Source organism: Schistocerca americana, chromosome 4 (assembly GCF_021461395.2).
Source record: "Schistocerca americana isolate TAMUIC-IGC-003095 chromosome 4, iqSchAmer2.1, whole genome shotgun sequence".
NCBI classification, from domain to species: Eukaryota; Metazoa; Arthropoda; class Insecta; order Orthoptera; family Acrididae; genus Schistocerca; species Schistocerca americana.
In genome coordinates this window covers 708143694-708150670 of record NC_060122.1, presented here as the reverse complement: position 1 = coordinate 708150670, position 6977 = coordinate 708143694, and the positions used below count along the sequence as shown (strand labels likewise).

Here is a 6977-nt window from a genome sequence, read left to right as displayed (position 1 = left end):
CAGAGGTCGGACGGTCGAGGACTACAGGCCCATTACAATGCTCAACTCGGACTATAAAATCTTCGCCCGACTACTCGCCAGCCGCATGAAGACGGTTCTGCCCCTACTCCTCTCAATGGAGCAAACGACACAGGGCGGAGTGACCAACATGCAAACGGCAACCAGTGAATGCAGGGATTTAATAGCCATCGCCACATCCTGTCGCCTTCGAGCTGCTCTGATCTCCATTGATTTCGACCACGCCTTCGATAGAGTCAACCACAAGTTCCTTCTGTCCGTTATGGCCCGCATGGGCTTCCCGCCTGACTTTCTCGACATCTTTCAGCGCCTTTTCCGTGGAGCTGCATCCCGTGTATTGGTGAATGGACGGATTGCGGGTCCCTTTCCGATCCGACGGTCAGTTCGCCAAGGCTGCCCTCTCTCCATGATCCTTTACGCGATCGCACTCGAACCACTTGTTGGAGGGTTGAAAAACAGGCTCTCGGGCATGTCATTGAGGGATCACACCTTTCACTGCAGGATATATGCTGATGACCTTCTATTACTTGTCCGATCTGGTGACGAGGTACGCTCAGTGATACAATGGATCAATCGCTATGGTTTGGCAGCGGGCAGCCTCATGAATGTGGCCAAGTCGGCAGCGATGCCCATTGGGAGAGGTCTACGGGAGGACGCTTTAGCCCCACTCCCACTCGTTAACAAGATCCGTTTCTTGGGCATAACATTTACACAGGATGTGCGCCGCACAGCTGCCATGAACTATGCACGAATACTACAGGCAATACGCACAGAAGTTCGCCGGAACTTACTTCGACGGATGGACCTCCTACAGCGTGTGGAATACCTCAACCTTCACGTGGCAACTAAGATGATCCACATGGCCCAGGTCCTACCGATACCGACAGCGATGGCACACAGACTGCAAGCAGCGTTTGGATATTACCTTACCGCCGGACACCTATTCAAAGTCCGCTACGAAACACTCACCCTCCCTCCGCTTGATGGCGGACTGGGACTTATAAATGTACGAGCGAGGGCTACAGCATTATACTTGTGCACAATGATGAAATTGTGGACCCACAAAGATGCTTCCCTTACGGGTCGTCTGTTAGAGGAATTGCTGCCGGCGTCTCTTCTGCCACCTGTCACGGTTGCGCACATTACACCCTCACTCTCGCACCTCTCGGCATTTATTCTTGAGTATAGTTACGTGCACCCAGACCTTCCCAACACTCGCCCTCCCAAGGCGAGAGACTTTTACAGACTGCTGCTAAGGTCCATCCCTCGCAATGTGATTGAGAGGAAGAGCCCTACGACCCTATGGCCTGCAGTGTGGAGAGCGGTCCAGAAGTCGTTCCTCCCCACGCGGGTACGAGCCGCGTGGTACCAGGTGGTGAACGGGAAGGTTGTAACACGACAAAGGCTGCACGCTATTGGGATGGCGGATTCCCCCCTTTGTCCACATTGCCACCTCGTGGATACTGACGACCACCGTTTAATATGTGGATCGGCGGTAGAGGTATGGCTGCTAGTGCAGAAGATCCTCGCCTGCTACCTACGTATCGCGCCTCGCACAATTGAGCCACGGCTCCTCCTTTGTCCAGAGGATACTTATTTCCCACCTGCGAAGACTCATGCTCTCACATGGTTTAAAGGCATGTCCATATACTACCTCTTTCGAGATGATGAGAAGATGGTGCTTGATTACTGGCAATTTCTCCAGGACAGTCATAGCACACTTGAGTGTACACCCCGATACCGACAACTATTTGCCAACTATTTACGCAGTGTCTTCGATAACCCCCCTCACAGTTGGGGAGTACCGGGCAGAGGATGACCGCCGTCATGGAGCTCCAAACGCTGCGAAATGTTGTACCAATTTGGAACATGGAATCTGTACGCAGATGGGCCATGCACACGGAATGGCGTGCGGGATTTGGTTACGTTTTTCTTTCTTTATTATCTATCACCACACTATTGGTTTCAAATTCTCTTTCACAGTTTAGAAGAAACTGTTGTTCTGTTGTTGCTACGGATGTACATTCTAATTTTGTTTGTCGTAACTGAAAGACGCCTTTTTCCATCTATATATAAAAAAAGGATGGCAGAGGAAAAATAAATAAAAAAATAAAACAAAAAAAAAATAAAAAAATATAAAAGGTAAAAAGTACAAAAAAAATGGTAAGGCGACCCCTTACGATAAGAAAAAAAAAACAAAAAAAAAGGAAAAAAAAAAGTGGTTAAGGAGTTGGACTTGAAATCCAATGGGCTCTGCCCGCACAGGTTCGAATCCTGTCCGCAGCGAACATTTTTAACTGTCGTGTACGTTTATAACATTCGCATAGGAACTTATAATTTGCGGAAAATGAAACAAGCAGCCTTCTTGAAAACGTGAAGTTGGAGATTTCACTAATCTGTCGTAATTATCGAGAAACTGTGCAGTAAATGAATATCCTGTGCTGAGTAAGCAACTATTTTTGTATTCAATAGACACAACACTAGTGTTTCAGAAGCCTTTACGGCAAGCTGTAAATTGGGTGTTCCAAAATATTATGACAAAAAATATAGATGCTATAGAGAATCCTGCAGTATTGAGGATATTGAAATTAGGTGTCAATGGTCGGAAATTTTCAGACGCTTCAAGGTCTCGAGTGTTCGTGGATCCGTGCCTGGAGGCTGCACCTGTTTTGGTTCATGAAACCTTAGCGAAAAACTAAATTATTTGACAAGTCAGATATTTAAGAGATATGAAACTTCCTGGCAGATTAAAACTGTGTGCCGGACCGAGACTCGAACTCGGGAACTTTGCCTTTCGCGTGCAAGTGCTCTACCAATTGAGCTACACAAGCACGACTCGGCTGTGTCCTCACAGCTTTACTTCTGGCAGTACCTCGTCTCCTACCTTCCAAACATTACAGAAGCTCTCCTGCGAACCTTGCAGGTCTAGCACTTCTGAAAAAAAGGATATTGCGAAGACATGGCTTAGCCACAGCCTAGGGGATGTTTCCAGAATGACAGTTTCACTCTGCAGCGGAGAGCTTCTGTAAAGTTTGGAAGACAGGAGACGAGGTACTGGCAGAAGTAAAGCTGTGAGGACGGCGCGGCAGTCGTGCTTGGGTAGCTCAGTTGGTAGAGCACTTGCCCGCGAAAGGCAAAGGTCCCGAGTTCGAGTCTCGGCCCGGCACACAGTTTTAATCTGCCAGGAAGTATTATATCAGCGCACAATCCGCTGCAGAGTGTAAATCTCATTCGGGATTTAAGAGATAACTCAGATATTTAAGAGAGCACGTCAAGTACTGATTCATCTTTAAAATTCCAGCGTTGAGAATGATGGTTGTCAGTCTGAACAACTATTAAGAGCTTACGTCACTACTTATAAGGCGTAAGTTGCGTACGCTACCAAAAATCGAAATATTGATTCCGGACCATACGTTCCTCATAACGGAGAACTCAGTCTTGTATTTTTTTTTTTTTTTACAACTGTGTAATTTTAGACATATATGTCTGTCAGAGACTGTATTCTACTATCCGTTCTGCACATCAAGGCCTGCCAGGTCGAGACATGGCTGTGTGGGAAACGGAACCGTTCCTGTCCGTGGCTCTGTTCTCTGAGCGCTGCCCACGCAACAGGCCATCTGATATCTGCCGGTTAATGCTTTCTGTCCCTTTCAGTACCACAACAGTAGCAGCGATGATTCCGAGAAAGATGACCGTCCGAAGAACATGATGAAAATCAGTATCTCTCGGTAGCTACATCACTATCACTATTGTCTTACTGTGGAGTTTGTCGTCGCTGTTAAATCGCTGCACGTTCTTTGTTTTCTTTTGCCTCTTGCGATTAGATTTGTCTTGCCGTCCACATCTGCTCGTTAACGACCATCTCAGGATCGAGATAGCGTTCTATGAAAACGGCCAGCACCGAACTACTCTTATCTTACCCAAGAGGGACACAGCCATGTTTCACTAGCTCACATTTACTATTTCTTCTTCTTTTTTGTTGCTTACGCAAGCTACAGATGGGAAGCGTGAGCTCAGGTTCACAATTTCTTAATAACCAGACGTCACTTAGTAAATTAGCTATTAAATAGGGCCCGTAAACATCCTACGGCAATTTTTGACGTGAGAAGGTCTATCCGCGCGTTGATCGAACTTCCTCGTGTGACAAAATACCATCAGATTTGAATCTCTGTAGCTACGAGACAACTAATGTGTAAACGATGGTTGAGCCCTCATCGGATAAACCATGTCTGTACATGTTTATCGAGCAGTATTTGTATTCTATGTGACGTCATCGTACCGCTGTAGGCTAATGTGCATGAGTGTTACGAATTAGCTACACGTAAAGTTATAAATAGGTGTAGCGTGGAGAGGTTGAGTAGTGCTACTGGCACCCTAAGTGAGACAATAAAAATAAACTGAAAATTAGAAAATATTAAAAGATGTCGTGTCGTATGACTCGTAAATTTGCTCGGAATTACAGAAAACGCCAACTCGCTGGAAAGCTCGCGTCGATAGGAATCTAGAACGCCTAAAACATACAGTTCCGACAGAATGCGAGAGTTACAGCAGCGCCGAAAAGGAAATGGAAAAACGGCGCGATTACGGAGCAGTCCAAGCTTGTCATTGTCTATTCTGTAGCCCATATACTACTCTGTGTATTTCTCGGAAAAGTGAAATATTCATGCTGAAAACCACGTTGACTGCGACTGAGATGTTCTCCATCGATTACTATTCCTCGCTTAATCGTTCAGGAACGCATGCAAGAGAATTTCTCACGAAAGCAGGAGAGGCACTGGCACACTGAAGCTTCAGTTCCTGCACTGTTCTACCAATAAGAGCGATATCCATGAGAAGCTAGGTCCAGAGTTCAGATTTAATCTTTCGTTAGGTTTCAGTACGTTTTTCCCTCAGCCCGTCATTCTGTAAGTCACAACGATATCTTCGACATCTCTTCGAGTATAGTTCACTGAGATCCTTTCACCAGCTAACTATTGTATAAATTTGACCCAAGTGACTGTTGGAAAACGGAAGAAGATTAACAGGACCGCCCAAACAACAGCGTCGTCCGTAGAAGTTCATAGACGATTCGAGATGCAGAAAGGACGTTTTTGAGAAGCAATAATCCTACCGGGATGTTGATACGCCTCTGATTTTATAGAGAAATAAACTATTTTACAATGCCATTCAAGTTCTCGGGGAAAAGGTAATATAATGATATAGCGATTATTAGTCTCTAGAGCGAAAGCTTACGCAATAAGAAGGAAGTGGATTGCTACTGCTCCCATTGGAGCGCATTTTCACCTTCGTTATCATGTAAACATTGCGTAAGTGGACTGTGCTCACAGACTTTTGTCTCGGATATAGAATTTTTCCCAGAAATTTTGCGATCTATTTCGTTGCAGCTTTTAACAAGCTTATTCAGTACATTCCACCTCCTGGGGGCTATCAAACAGCATTAAAAAGCACAATTTTTGACTTGAGAAGTCAATCTAGTTTCAGTGTATCGACAGATTTTTCTATTAAGGAAAAATCTCACCTGTAAGAGCGCTACCTTTTGTCAAAAGCATTGTTACGATATCTCGAACAGAGTATTAATTGAAGCTTCCTGGCACATTAAAACTGCATGGCGGACCGAGACTCGAACTCGGGACCTTTGCCTTTCGCGGACAAGTGCTCTGAACTACCTAAGCGCGCGACACACGCTCCCTCCGGACAGGTTCACTTCTGCCAGTACCTCGTCTCCTATCTTCTAACTTTCACTCCGCAGCGGAGTGTGCGCTGATGTGAAACTTCCTACTTGGGATCACGTTCCTGTACGAAAGACTAAGAAGAGGCCTGACAAGCAATTCAGGTACATCCATAAGCATTGAAACTACGATCATTGGTTACAAAAAAGAATAAGGATATGTTATAATAATATTGGGACCGCTAATGCCACATTTCGGAAAAACCGCCATTATTTTTTTACACGAAATTAGTACATGCGTTCTGCATTAGTCGCTTTTCGTTTACTAAATAAATCTACGTAATGATCGTCGGCACCATGTAGCCATTCACAATATCAGGGTAGTACCAAAGCGGTCGCGCGGTTCCAGACTGTAGCGCCTAGAACCGCTCGGCCACCCTGGCCGGCTCACGTTAGTAGCTAGTTGTTTATTAATTGCTCTTGCTTCTCGCAGACGGGTTGTGTAGGAACGTACGCGGTAACAACCTATGATATCACAGGAAAAGAGACTCTGGAGCAATTGTGTACTCTAAGTATTCCGAAATGTATCTAGAACTTTCATATCTTTAGTACCATGCTCGACAATATTTTTTGAGGTGGAGGACTCGCATTGTGTTTAGCCATTGTTGTGGAAGGTAGATAAAAAAAACTCAATAAGGCTTTCATAGTGGAGTGAGAAGATACTGAATACTTTTGACTTACAGGTACGTCACTGCTTGTCATATTAGGTCAATGCCTACTTTCTCGAGCGACTGTAACCAACGTTACTACAAAGTCAACGGAAAACTTCCGGATTATACATTGAAAACGTAAGTAACGAAATTAAAGTTTATTACTTCGCTATATGCTATTTTTAAGGAGGGTTTGATTTTTTGGAACTATATGAAAAATCTGAGTCTAGACAAATGCCGATTTTTTTTCATCAGGCCTGCCTTTCTTCCTCATTTTCAGTTCTCCTCCCCTACAGCTTACATTAAGTGACGTTATCGGTCCGTCGATGTCTGTCTGTACTCCTGATCTTCAACAATTGCGATTTATTTTTATTTCTTGTTCGGCAAGACACCTCAAAACAACATTGAAATTAATGTCATGTAACTGCTTTTCAGTTATGCAATTCGATAGTACTATCTACTTGGCGCAGTACATCATCAACGTTTATCGTCGTTCAAATTAAATTGTCAAGTGAATATGACTTCGAGAGCGCACGTCAGACGAAAAATGAATAACACTCGCATTATTTTTTCACACCATA

At 44.6% G+C, this 6977-nt stretch overlaps 1 non-coding gene across 1 annotated transcript; it reads left to right on the top strand.

Moving 5' to 3' along the window:
* The first annotated feature begins 3110 nt into the window (after positions 1–3110).
* On the top strand, positions 3111–3185 carry Trnas-cga. Its single transcript has one exon. It is a non-coding gene; the product is annotated as a tRNA-Ser (tRNA).
* The last annotated feature ends 3792 nt before the right edge of the window (positions 3186–6977 follow it).